Genomic DNA, 14,993 nt, shown 5'->3' on the forward strand with positions numbered 1-14,993 from the left:
ACTGAAGAAAACAAAATGAAAAAGGGGAAAAAATAAAATAAAAAAAAATAGGATATTCAAGCTTAGAGGCTCAAGGGACTGCTTTCATTTCTCTCTTCCCTTTCCAGTTAGGGGCATGGACTTAAGGCTTCTTGCAGGAGTGAAGCCAAGCAGCAGGTGAGTGTTCTGTGAATCTGTTTCACGTTGTATAAAACAATTGCTGTTTGCTGGGGAAAGAAAGACAGACTGGTAGTCTGTCTCTGAGATCTGGTAGCTCTCAGCAGGTAGAAATGAGAGACTAAGGGACCCCAGCCCCTGCTCTCACCCATCTCTACTCAACATGCATAATGCTGAAGAGACAGATTCACCTTCTGAATGTGAATTCAGACCTGTGTTCTGAATCAAGGCCCTCCCAGAAATTCACATAATGATCAGTTAGGAGCCACAGTTCCTTAATCTCCATGGTTTTCCCTATTTCTGTAATTCAAATCTTTATTCCATACAAAAGGGAGGGGGGAGATAATTGCCCTTTTTCTCATCTTTTCCTCATCTTGCCAAAAAGTGTGGGGAAATGAGTGTTTTAATAATATTTTTATACCTCTTAATATTTTTATTATGTTTGCTATAACAGTTCTAATTTTATGGTGGTTTTAATGTATTTATAATTATATTGTATTATATTAATATTATTATAATTTTATAATTTTATTATTTTATATATTAAGAGTATTTTTATTAATTTATATAAAATTTAGTCTTGTGAAAAAAGTTTGCTTACAAAGACTTTTTTTTAAATTATTTTTTCTTACAAACAAAGCTTCTGTAGGATTTTAGAGGTAAATTTGCAGCTTTTCTAAGAAGAACTGAGCGTTCCTGCATCCTGGCCAATGCCATTCACATGAATCAAAGCTGCATTCAACAATGAGGGAAATAGAAACACTAAAATTGGTACCACACTCCCAAGGTGAGGCAATCACGACATCAAACAGGCAGCTGAGAGTCAGGCTTTTGAAGACTGCATGTTGCCAATACTTAAACAATTACAGTTGCCATCACAAGTAAATAACGTTATTCAATTTCATCTTAATGCTTGTTTCGAAATTTCTCATGTTGTAATTCCCATGAAACGGTCACAGATCATAAAACTAATAAGAGGGAAGAAAATGTTGTGGGTTTTCTGATAGGACTGGCTATCAAACTAATTATGAATTGTTAGACAAGCTCTATCAAGGCTTGTGCACAACATGCTTGACTGTAATCATGGGGTAATAAAGTTCAGAAGCATTTCTATCAAAAAAAGGTGGTCTTCAAAATAGAGATGTGGGAGATTCTATTGAACACTTTAAATTAGATATAGATTAGTCACAAATCACTGGGAGGGCTTAAGAAGAAATCAAAATCAACACCTTGAGTATGGAAGCTGCTTGTCAATATGCAGCTCGCTAATGTGTGACATGATCAACATTTCAATATATTCCACCCCACTCATCCAGAGATGCTTTAGATGGGCTGAGGCAATATGATGACCCTCATGCAGCACTCAAACATCATTAAGTACTCCAGTAAACATTATGGTACTAGAATTATTTTTTTTATAATCAATTCTGTCACTCTGGACTACTACCAGTTAAAATATTTGCAGTAGGACTGTTTACATTTTCTCTTGTCAGAGAAAAACAAATCACAAATGTTGTCTGATCTAAGGCTTATTTTAATCACCATGAGATTTCCAATTCTCTTTAGAGAACTTTGGATGAAATTACTCCTGCAGCTAAATATGTATTGTCCTTTAGATGATATCATCATTCAATGTAAATTTTCCCCTCAATTCACCTTAGCCAACTTTGCTATATTTCTTTTGCTCTCCAGCTGGGTGATAAAATTATCTGGACCTTCTAAAGATGGAATAATTACCTCCCTTCCTTTAAGGGTAATGTTCATTTTCAGTAGAGTCTTTCTCAGATGAGTTGAATTTATACGGCATCTTAGACCTTTTTCTGTTCCCCCCCCCCCCCTTAATTTGGAGTGAAAAATATAGAAATATCAGATCTGAATCTCCAGTGCTAGATTTTTATGTCTTCAGTAGATCCTGCCTTCGAAAGGAGCAACCAATACAGGCTGTGTTTCAGCAAAGTATTTGAATGCATATTTTACACAAAATAGCCAAAAGGAACCATTTAATGTTGACGGAGTTGAGGTGAGTTTATTGACAAAGGCTTTGCTTTACGTCATCCAGGGTCCTTCACCTTCTCCTTCTGTGTAACAGATTTTCCAGAAGGTTTTCCAGCAGCAGGTACAGCTCTAACTGAGCCCAGATTCACAGAGAGAGCAAGAGTGTTCAGCAGCAGGGCTCTGCACAAGGGAGGTCACTGCTGCATCAATCCCATTTGATTACAAAACGTTACCACACGGTTTTCTCAGAGCTAATGTCCACTTTTTCCTTCATTCACCTAAACTCTTGTGGACCGCACCCTCTACAGGACAAAGTACACAGCATGCCAGAGGGAAGGGGGGAAAAGGAGGAAGTCTTACATGGATATTAGAGGTTATTTTCTGTCATTGAAAATCTAATTGCTGACTTAGGCAGTTAATTTTCAATGATGTATTTCTTGAAGAATAGAGTAGGTTCGTTCCATTGGAACAGAAAATGTCAGATTGAAATATTGCTGAATGAATGGATTTATGCTTTATGCAGTGCAATAAGCAGGAGTCAGGGTGTGTGGGTGCTGAAGCAAAAATGAGAGCTCTTCCTCAGTATGTAGTCCTGGTGCTGTCAATGCATCACTAATCCAAACTGCAAAATGCTTATTAAACTTTTGCCTTACATAGAATGCAAGTGAAAAGTGTATTTTTAAAAAGCCTTGCTGCCTTTTTTCTCTTATTCTGACAGTTTTTAAGTGCTTTGTGACTGACAGATTTCTAGAAGCATAAAGTTGTGTATCAAAGGGGAACAGTAAATAAAAGTAGAATTTAAAAGTGAATAAAATGTTCTTAACTGCCATTAGTTTAGGGAACAGATTAACACAACCCCAGATTTGAATTTTTAGACCTTTCTTATGCGAAGTATTTGCAATCAATAAAAGCAGGCTCTAGTTAGAGATGCACACAATTTAAAAGTAATTCAAAATGTGACATAGACCTATTTTAAGTCTACTGAAGGACTAATTTGATTATTAGCACTTTGTCTTACACTTCAGAGCAGTCTTTTCCTCTCTGTCTATTTCATTTTCCAGTGTTATTATTAAGAGCAAGGTAAATAGGAGCCAATTGCCTTTCTTCTACTCACCACCAAATATTTCTCCCTGAGTCTAGCTTCTGGCTAACTTTGCTTGTGCAAGGAATGAAAACCTCTCTTATAACATGCCCTTTCCAAGATGATAAGCAGACTATCAGAAACATAACTCAAGAACTGCATCTTTTTTTGGCAAAAATACTTTTCTTTTAAGTGGGATGATTAGATGACTATCTCAGCTTGCAGTGTTCATCAAACCTGTTAAAAAATTACTGGAACAGGAACAGTAATTTTCCCTCACTGACAGTAACATTTTGAGGAACAGTTATTTATGAGCATTTCAGCCACATGAATAGCAGAACTGCTGTGTAAATGTAGTTTCTATTAAATGGGTGGAAGCACTTTCCCAAACTAATATTTTTGTAAGGTTTTTGCTTTCATTCCCTTATCTTACAGTCTCTGAGGGGAAGTTTAGACTTTGTCTCATGAGTCAATTAGAGCAAAATGCTCATGGCTATATTCTTTTCTATAAGATTTTCTCCGTAAATGAAGTAGGTGTCAAATATTCAACATCATCTTTGTGATTCACTTTACCTGACTGAAATATATAAGTAGGAGAGCAACAAAGAGGAAAATAACTTTTATGAAAGGCATCCTTCTGCAGAGTAATGGGTAAATGGAGTGGGACATTTTTTTTTTTTCCTAAGACAGTTCCAATAAAGTTGGGTGATTTACAGCAGGGATGAATTTGGTTCACTGTCTTCCATGCACCGATGAATTCTTTCAATGAGAGTTCCTCTTAGCAACTGTAGCCAGTCTCATGGCAGTGAATTGAATCTATGATAAACTTACTGCAGAATATAGTTGAAATGAAGCATTATACCTCTCTATACTAGTCTGTTATTATGGAGGTGCTTATCTGAAATCAGCATGATGAGGCAGAGAGTTAAAAAAAAAATCTCATTTTTGGATGAGGAGAAGAAATCAATGAGGTAGTGCTTTTCATTTCTATTTCCATTAAGAGGCATCTGACCTTACTTGCCAAGTCTTTAAAGGGAGAGGCTTAAAAAGGAAAATATTCACTATATAATGTGGAAACATGGTATTACATAAAGGTATTGGCTTATAATAATTAAAAATGGCAATGGCATTTCATTCTGAGATATATATCTGCAATTTATTTATCAATCTTTTCTTCTGGAAAAATCAGAAAAATCCCCCAATGACTTCTTTTGAGGAGTACCATTGATCACTGAAATTTGCATAGGAAAAAAGCTATAGCAATCACATTCTAATCACATTATTTGTCCTCCTATCCTGTTCAGCTTTGGAATTTTTTTTTTTTTTTTTTGCTTTATTTTGGTTTAAAGATCTCTCTGTGCTTCATCTTTTGTCATCTTTTGTCAATCTTAACATGCTTCCTTAGGAGTTAGGATTTTCCCTCTCAATGCTATACTCTGTCACAATGTCCTGACAAAGTGTCCCTGTGATGACCAGCTTTGTAACCAAGCAAGGAGTGGGGTAGCAGGGAAACACAGCATGTCTGTAGTTATAGTAATTGATATTGGATTCATAAGAGACCTCAAATATTTAAATATTTGAAGACATTATTAATGAAGAACAAACTGTGTGTGTGTAACAATGCACAATATGAAAAGAATCCAAACATTCAGAAGGTTATTTGACCTTTCAGAGGAATTATTCAGTGGAGGGGATGAAAAATAAGGGGGTATTATTCCCACCACTATTATCCATAAAATCCTGATCAAGAGGAGGAAAAAAGCCCCAAACCATCACAACATCCTCTGCAGGAGAGTTTGGAGAAGGTTTTGACTACTGAGTATATTACTGAGTATTGAAAGCTAGAGGAAACCTGGACAGCTATTTTGCTTACCTGGTGACACAACTTAAGCTTTCCCTCTGAGACGACAAAAATTCAAAACAGAGTCATAATATAAATGAGCATAATATAGAATCAAACCGTAAAGCATTATTCATGCATACCAACTATTCTGAAAAAAATCAGTTGTTGAGAAGCAATGTTAGTTACAATCACAGTGGCTCCATCTCCACAATAACAATTACTTGGCACTCAGCTTCATGCCTAAACCACGTAAATATCTGTGTGTTGGTGTGTGCATAACGAGGTATTTTAATTTGATGAGGCGGGAAGATTTGATGTAACTGGAAAACAACATTGTAACTTTCTTCAGTCCTTCCAGGCACTAAACTTTCATGATCCTGTTACACAATTTCAGGTGCAAAATTCACGCCTCTTGTGATATTTAGATTATAAAAATGGGCTGTGGAGGTCCAGGATGCCCTCACACATTCTTTTCAACAAAGCAGGACAGGTACACCGTGAGCAGCTCTCACATATAAATATCACCCAAGGGGTGCATAGATCATTTGTGTATAATGTAGGATTGTTGAATAATGGAGGACGTTACCCCTCAAAGGAACAATAATATTATTCCAGAATTTTCTCGTGTGTGAACTGGGGGTCATGTGTGTCAATTCTCCGTTTAGCAGCTCAAGTAAGTGAGCATTTGCCTGCTCTCAATTTTTTTCCATACACATTTAACATTTTGAACCATAAGAAAATGAAAACCTCTTTCATATTGCCTAGCATCTTCCTAAAACTTGGCCCAGTTAAAAACCAAGCTCTCTGTAGAACAATCACCATTAATCAGACATTTTTTATTTTTGCCATATGCATCACAATGAAATGGAAAAATGTCCAGACATTCCCAGATGCTCTTTAGCATGGCAGATGTAAGGGAAATTATAAGACAGCTGTGATTTTTTTAATTCCTTCCCTTTCTCCCCATACTGAAGTTTGGTTGTTGATGTTTCACATCAATGTGGTATTTTACTGTTTTATAAGGAAGGGTTATAACCAAAGGTTATCAAATTACAATCACTGCAAAAAATCTGCACTTGGTTTCCCTGGACTGTGGCTCCTACAAGAACTAGATAAGTTCTAATAAAGCCAAGGCTAAGGTAAAGCAAGCTAGTCCTGCTGAAGCTCAGCACACTCTGCATGAAGAATTTGGCATATGTTGTGTCTCTTGCTTCAGTGGAGTCCTTTACAATCCATATTTTGCAAAATCCCTTTCCCACAAGCTCAGATGGTCTGGCCAGGCAACTTTTCACAGTTTCATCAAGCCAACACACATTAATTTTCCATCCAGCTTCCCATTTGGCAAACTGCTTTTGGTCATTTTTATGCCAATGTTAGTATTCCACAGCCATTAAATGTTTTGATTAATAAAGAAAGAGGAAAGAAGCCCACCAACAACCCTTCCACCACCACCACTGAATGAAAAGTCCAACACTGTGCCATGCACACATTTTCAATAGTGAATGACAGTGCAAGACTAAGATAACTCCATAGAGATGAAAATAAGCAGCCCTAATGTGATGCTCACGAAGATTTCTGTAGGCACTCCCAACTGATTTGAACAGTCCATGACTATGAGACATTGCTGGGAGCCCTCAAAGGGAAATAAAATAACGCTTCCTCACTACCCATGACTAAAGAATGCTAAAAGGCCACTAAGAAAAACAGCTGCTTGTGTAAATCCACAAAAAATGGCAGCACAAAATGAGGTTATCTGAACTGTGTGCACTTCACACAGGTTTGCTCAGCAGCAGATCTGTTCTAAGGATGTTAAGTGTCAAGTACATGTACTGTGGGTTATTTCTCAATGTCTAAACAGAATTTCAGAGATATCACTATAATTATATCTGGATTTGAAACTCAGGTTGTTTTAATATGATTTAGGAATATCACTTTTAACCATTCACCTCCTTGTACAAGGAAGTGAAGTAAAGAAAAAAAAGACAAGTTTCATATGGAAAAAAAACTGATTGAAGGTCTTTAAGACAAGTAATTTTCTGTGTTTTCAGCCTTTGAAGCAAAGCAGATTTTAAGCCTGTTTTGTAAAAAAAATACTCCCAAATCCTTTTCCTGTTATCAGCTACAATAATTTAGAATAGTTTCCCTTTTTTGCCAACATGAAAGTTTGTACTTACAAAAAGATAATATTTACTATAAGCCTAGAGGCCTGATAATAATGTATCTGAAACCAGAAGGATTTCTCTTTTTCTTTTTTTTTTTTTTTAGGAAAAAATAATAGTATAAAAGGAGCAGAAAAGCAAGAAAATGCAGTTTATTTTTGTGCTACATAAGGAAACTATTCCTCACTTGTTCTTGTACCCTTTTAAAACCATGGAAAAGGTGGTCCTGTTAACAAGGTTAATGAGCACCCCAAAAAATCACAGCTAATTCAAATTCTAACAGGATAGACCACTAACTATAAAAAAAACCCCCTGGTTTCTGTTTCTAATACTCATCATTTAGAAAGCTGGTGATATTTCTAAATTTCATTAATCTTGCAATATGAGTATTCATTTATTTTCGGTCTATATTAAGGGAAGAGCCTTAAGGAGCATAGATTTTGTAAAGTGAAGATCAAAGATAACATTGAAAAATATTTTTAATTAATATATTAAATTAAGATAATGGATAAAAACATCTCAGTACCTTTGACACAATTTTGAAAAATAATTAAAAGAGTTTTTCATTAAAAACAACAAAAAAAAGACAAATGAGCAGAAAAATGGAATTTAAATAACTCCTCACTCTCAAATATCAGCCTTTTTACTCTTTGACAAAATCTTACACTAAAAGAAAGAAATGGGACTAAAAGTCTATTGATTTGACTTATTTTGGAGTAGGGCAGTAAAAGAGATTCCATTCATGAAATTCCTACTCAGCGAAAAGCCAGTAATCTCTTGTCTTCTTTAATGATGAGCTTCAGCTTCAGCTTTTGGGAGCAAAGCATTAATGAGGAAGGAAATGAGACCATCTCTGAGACAAGGCTTAAATCATTTAGGTCCCAAATGTTAAGAATTGAATGGCACAAGGAAACAAACATACAACCAGAGAAAATTTTGCAGCTGTGCCATTATAAACTCTGAAAATATATTGGCAAGGTGTAGTAGTTGTTCAAAATATATTTTAATTCCAGATGTGATCTTATATCTATAAAAGAGGGAGTAGGATTTTTGGTATTCACAGGATTACCTGAAACATGAATGTCAGAAAGCAAAACTCACACTCTACAAACAAACTGTTGGAGCTCTTTCTGCCAAAATAAAAATAAAAAAAAATAAATAAAAATCGCAGCATCTTCTATCTCTATAAACCAATTCAGTACAGCTGGACAATTTGCAAAATATCAAGGTCTGTCCCAGCCATTTCAAACATATGGGTGAAAAGGAAAATTAGGACTACATTGACAAAATTGATGTAGTTTGTACACTGAAGTTCTTGAGTTCTTCTCCAGTCCCCTCCATGTCCCCATTTCTGCAGAGCGGTATTCTAATCTTATATTGTTATTGATCATATTATGAGCTTTTTTTCCCCTTAGACAGTTTTAAAATATACACATCTTGATGGCTGAGATGCTAAATTAGGAAATTGGTGCAGGAAAGTCTTAGCCCCTCTCCAATTATATCTTGTGAGACAGACTCTCTGGAGATTTTCAATAAAATGTTCTTTCATTATCCCTCAAATTACATCTTCACATTTATTGACAATAATCCTGAAGAGAGTGAGTTTCTGCTGTAAATCAGCTTTCACCATCAGGAGCAAGGATTTCAGGAAAGCAGGCATTAAAAATGTACTGCAGAAAGTGTAGGATTCTATTCCTGCAGAATGCTGTTGGGAAAACGACTGTTCTCTTGCACACAATCACTGTTATAATATTAGGAAAAAAGAGTCTAATTTATCACAAAACATCATTCACAAGATGAAATTGTAAGCTTGTAGATTTAATGATGGGTTATTAGTTAAACATCGATTTTGAAATTAATTTAGGGAAGAAACAAAAGAAGCAAACAAAAAAACACTGATTCTGATACACATTTCAGCAGGTATTTCTAGTATTTCTTGTGATGGATGAGTATTTCTGAATTTGCATTGCTTCAGTGATAATATCCTGTTAAATCTGGGCTCCTGGGGAGAGATACGTGGACACATTCATTTTAGTTCATTTTGTACAGGTGAACTGCTGATTTTCACCACCTACTTCCAAACTCAGAATACTTTTGGGATGTGGTTGACAAACTTCTACAATATTTACAGCTTCACCCAAACTCAGAGTAATTCTAATTTATGAAGTTAAAATTTAACAAGTCAGCTGAAATTTAGATGATTTTTAATTCTAACTTGGCATTTAAATAAAAAGGTTTAGCATAAGTAAGTGGCAATATAGAAATTAGCTTTTGCAAAAAAAAAAAAAAAAAAGAAAAAATTAATACAGAAAGCAAAATATTTTAGCTGTGTAGGAAATAAGTTGATTTCTCTAAATTCACTTGGCCATCTCTTTGTTTTCATTTTGACTGACATATTTTTCTCTCAAATGTATATAAAGAATTACGAGGAATCTTCTCTGATTTTGAGTGATTTTTTTTTTTTTATACTATTAATATAGATTCCCAAGTTCAGAGTTTGCAGTCTGGCAAAGTCTTGGATTTTGTTTTAAGTTCTTTTCCTTTTTCAAAAATGAGCTGGATACATGCTAGAAGATCAGGAGTCAGAAAGAAAATTAAGAAGCAACAAAATCCATGTAATTCTTAATTTAAATAATCATCAATAAATGTAATAATTTGAGCTTTTGGGGAAGTCCCACTTGGCTATACTGTTCAAGTCCATAATCCCAGATTCCTGAGACTGGAAAAAGAAGATTAGACAGTTGCAACCCCTATTTATCCTCGGGCCTAGTAATGAGCAGAAAATAGCTGGGAACAGGCTGCCTGTCATTTATGTCAGTTCACAAAGCACACGTGTCCTAGGCTTTTTGCAATTTCTTGAGGTTTACCTGCATTCATCTGGCTGGAATATTTGGTAAATGTACGCAAGTGTATTAAAGATGTCCCTCCCTTTTCTCTTAGCTAGATTTTCTCTAACCATATTAATAAATGCTATTTTCAGCCTGATTTACAGTGAGTTTCCCTCTCTTATTCTTGCCACTCACATTGGTACATGAATCCCTAACCTTAAAAGAGAAAGAGAAGAAAGGGGGGATAATTTATGTTAACAGGGAGGTAGGTGCTCATTTACTGTAATGGAATTCTGTCTTCTCTTATCACCACTGTTTGGCCAGGTCCCCAGATTCTAGCCCTCCACTCTGCTAGGAAAGAAAATGTAGAGGATGTACCTTTCTGAACCCACCCCGGCTGGTTATGGCAGTGTTTATCATGACACAATCCAGAAAATCTGTAGCCTAAACAGGGCATAGTGCAACATCATTTACACCTCTCTGAACACAGGAAGATGAACTAGCAGGAGGAGAAGGAATATTGGATGAGCTCTCTCATCTCATGAACATATGTACTGAAAAGATGGAAATGTCCTTAGGTAGCATCTGGCCACTTTTTCATAGTCCAGCAAGGGCTACGAGGTTCCAAAACCAGGGAGAACATCTGGCCCCAGCAGGCAGAGCATTCATAAAAACTAAAATAACTTTATGGTCCACAAAATAAGTCAGTGAATAGGCTAGAGGCAATAATGCCCATCAGCAGGAAGATGAGGTGAAAAGATGTTGGGAGGATTTGGAGACAAAGAATCCAGGAAAGGAATCAATCCTCCGGTTTGAAAGAGCAGCTGTCAGCATCTTCACACTGCTGCTTTTCACTCCAAGATTTTGAATATTGAATATTGAACAGTGACTGATTCTATTGTTTCATCCCCCCTCCTCAAAATATGTGTGTGATCCAGGACATCAGTTTTCCAAGGGCAGTTGTTCTTCTGTCTGAGGAAACCAGCTTTTGGGAAGTTCCCGGTGCATGTATAGAAGCTAAGCTCTGTCTTTCATTGGCTTTTCTCATAGGAGAACTTTAGACTACCTAAGCAGGTTATGATGTCTGTGATCTGGAGACCACGAACTCACAAAATGGCTATAAATTGCTTCTTTGGATTGGCCTAAACAATCTGGTTTTGCTGCAATCTGCTCTGCACAGAATTCTCAGCTGTGCCTGAAGCCAAAACAGATCAGCCCTTAGCGTACAGCCTTTAAATCTCCATTCTCATTCCAAAGTCATTCCTAGCAAAAAAAAAAAAATCAGCTCACACTGCCTAAAATCCAAGATGCATGCAAGCAAAAAAAACTGATGATCAATTTATTTCTCTCTAAAAGACTTTATTGAGGAAAAGAAAATGAGGTGAAGGAGGGAAACATGGGAGCAGCAAGATAATAAGCTTCTGACACCTCTTTTTGTTGACATAATGGGATAATGTGGTAATTACATTAGTTCAAACACTTGATACCTGAGCTGGGCTGGCATAATCTGACCTCTCAGGCTGAGCTACACAAATGTTGCTGACCCTTCTTCCCACACATTTCTGTGCCCCTGGGTATATGCTGAAAAAAAAAAAAAAAGAGACAAAGAGAAACAGAGTTGTGCTGAGACACAGTTTCTTAATCAGATGTCATTCCACAAAGAGCCAGGCTGGAAAAGACATGCAGTTGATAAAATAACTAGATTTTTTAGCACTTTAAGCACTGGAGTTTTGAAGCTGGATGTTAAAAGCAGTCTGAGCTGATGAATTTCTCATGGCTTCCTGGTTAGTTACTTAATTAACTGGGTATTAAATCCACTTTACTAAACCTGAGGAGGCAGGGGGGGAAGCAACCAAAGAACCCCAGAAGAGACTGCTCCATGTGCAAGAGGCAAATGAGGGTCCTGATGTAACTGAGAATGCACTCACACAATCATAAACATTTATTCAATGTGATTCACAAAGTATGGAAAGAATAAATCAAAAATAGGTAAAGCACTGGACTACGGGTGTAATATTATTTCATTGGATTGTGCTAAATGCACCAGTTGCAGCATGCCTTTTTATAATGCTGTAAAGTATTTCAATCTGTTAGAGAGCTTCATTAATAAAACACCTACATGAATTTAATAGGAAAATACCAAAATACTCAGGGTTATAGTGTGTATTCCTAGAAGATGTAATTTTAAAAGGCTTTGCATAAATTGAGCTGAAAGGAGAAGTTACTGCACAACTGTGACTATGACTAAGCAAAGTACCCTTAATTTGTGTTGAGATTTAAATGTGATTTTAATTTCATGCCCAATTTTAAGAATATATTAAATTCTTTCGTATAGGTATATATGGAATTATGCTATTGTTCAGCTCCTTTTTCTATAGTCTACTTGCTTGGTAACCTTGTGAGTGAGAAGACACAAACATTTATTTAGATTAACTCTGGATAGGCTAGATTGGCTGTGTGAGGCTAGAAATAACACACAGATTTGCTAAGCCAATAAGAAAGCAACTGATCAATAATGATATATTGATCAATTTTCATTCTCTTGCAACAACATCAGATTGAATGATTACATCAACCATTTAGTAGATCAGAAACAAAGTAGTAGTAAAAGGGAATCATTGCAGAATCAATTTTTTTCCTACTTTGAGGCCAGTTTTCTCAGAAAATGCTGCACTTTCCTGAAGCAAATTTCAAGATTAACATTCCAGGCCATTTCATACAAAGTTAAAGTTTTAACAGCATTAAAGTAAAGCTTCCTAAAGGTCTCCCTTAAAATAAATTTTTCATACACTCTCCACAGGAAGAACAGAATTAAATTCTATGAGCTTTCAAACAAAGGATGTAAAAAGTAGTCATATACAAGACCATTCTATAATTGAGGATGCTGAATACTGCTATTATTTTTCAGCCTTTTTCACTTTTTGTTGCAGGTTTTTCTAAATTGAGATTACATTTTCTTGCTATTCTGAGAACTAAGGAAAGATTAGAATTTGAAAGAAAACCCCACACATTTCGTAATGGATTTTTGTTTTTCATAGTGTCTCCTAAGCCATACAACCTAAAATCCATTGGCGGATGTTAGGATTCACTACTTGCTCTTCAGTTTGACTGTATGTTAGGAAATTAGTGACCAGAATTATCAGATACAACTATTTGCCTCATTGTTCCCACATTTTTATACAGCCCTTTTCTCAGGTTTTTTTTTTTTTCCCCCTTCTGTGTGTATCAATTGAAAGCATCCACATTTTCTTTTCAAAGTCAGAGGCTGCAAGGGAGGGAGTGATGCTGTGCCCTGATAGTTATCAGCACAGTCATTAAGAGGTCAGCAGGCAAGTGAATGACTAATCATGCTTTGTTGAATTCAGACTATCATTTTCAAATCAATTTGAGAATATTTCTAGTCTGCAGTTTTACACATCTACTTAATGCAACATCATTTTAATAACAAGCTACTCTGTCAAAAAATTATAGCAATAAAAAATTATGAATGTTAAATATGGAGAACAAAACCTTCAGAGGTTTCTGGAGAATGTTTTTTTTTTTTCCTTTCTCCTCTTCCTTTGTTGTGCCTTTATATAATGAAAGGCTTAATCCAATTTACTTAAAAAACAGAGAAGTCTACTAAGCCTGGAGATCTGACTCCAACAGCTAAAATAATTCATGGAGATACTAACAGACCTACAAACAAAGAACAAGTGATAGTTAAGGATTTATTTAGGATTAAGCAGAATACAGTCACAAAATTTCCCTAATTTTCACAAGATATTAGGTATGTTATTATTTGGTGATTGCTGATAGTTAAGATGCTTTATATTGTCTAGCAAAAATAATTATTTTTTGTTAAGACACTTTACATTATCTAGCCAAATGGATTAGGTTTTACTTATTTGTAAAAAAAAAAACTATAAAGCTGTGGTGAGAAGCTCTCCCTGCCTTTCAGAAGCGTTCCCCAGGAAAGAGCAAGCAACGTATTTTGCAGACAAAAAAATTTTTTGTAAAGAAAGCAGGACAAAAATCTAGAAAACCATGCAGTGCTCTTGTGCCATATGTGCTTTTGTGTCCTGATCCCAGCCTGTGCTGCTGCAGCCAGTAACATTTTGAGGATTTGTCTTTGACAAAAAACCCCCATGCTATTATGCTTATTCTCCAATATTCTTCACTTCTGCCTTAATTTTAGGATTTGCTCTGGCTGGCTTCTCTGCAGTCTGAATGGATGCAGCAATCCAGACATATGCAGAGCACTTCAGAGCTGGAGCCAAACAGGGAATGGCACAACTCAGTGCAAAATAAAAAAATAAAATGTGAAAGTCGATGTCTCTATGCATCAGAGAAATTGCTCTCCATATGTAAGAGCTAGAATTCAGCTATTCCTGCTGAATACTAACAGATTTTTTTTTTTTCCCTTCGTGTACCTCTGCTCTCCTAAATGTAGCAGTTTGGTCTTTGGGGACGTTGTTCTTGTTTTATTTCCTTGGCAGTAAATGTAGAACACAATGTACTATTGAGCAGAAAATACAGATTGTACTTGTGAATCATATACATACCAAATAAAAATTAATTTTGTTACTTTCCTTATAAAAAAACCATCATAAATCTGTGTTCTGCCAAAAGATTTGTAGAAACAAGTGTTTTTATTCAACACTGATTTCCACTGATGCCCCTGAACACACCTCTCTCTTCCTTTTTATTTAAATCTCTGCCTTTTCCTATGACAAAAAAAAAGGCAACACCTTACTCTCTATAGCTATGGTTATGTTTTTTCTTTCTTTTACTGTGTACATTACCCCTAAAAATTTGAAATGTTTTGTGACCTCTGTCAGGAGGTGGGAAAGGTGAATAAAACATCTCTGTCACTGTTGGGTTTGGTCATACAGCAGGGCCCAAATCCTTCCCTCAGTCCTGGTGTATATAAAGCTATAATAAATGAAATT

Source organism: Cinclus cinclus, chromosome 2 (genome assembly GCF_963662255.1).
Source record: "Cinclus cinclus chromosome 2, bCinCin1.1, whole genome shotgun sequence".
In the NCBI taxonomy this organism is placed as follows: Eukaryota; Metazoa; Chordata; class Aves; order Passeriformes; family Cinclidae; genus Cinclus; species Cinclus cinclus.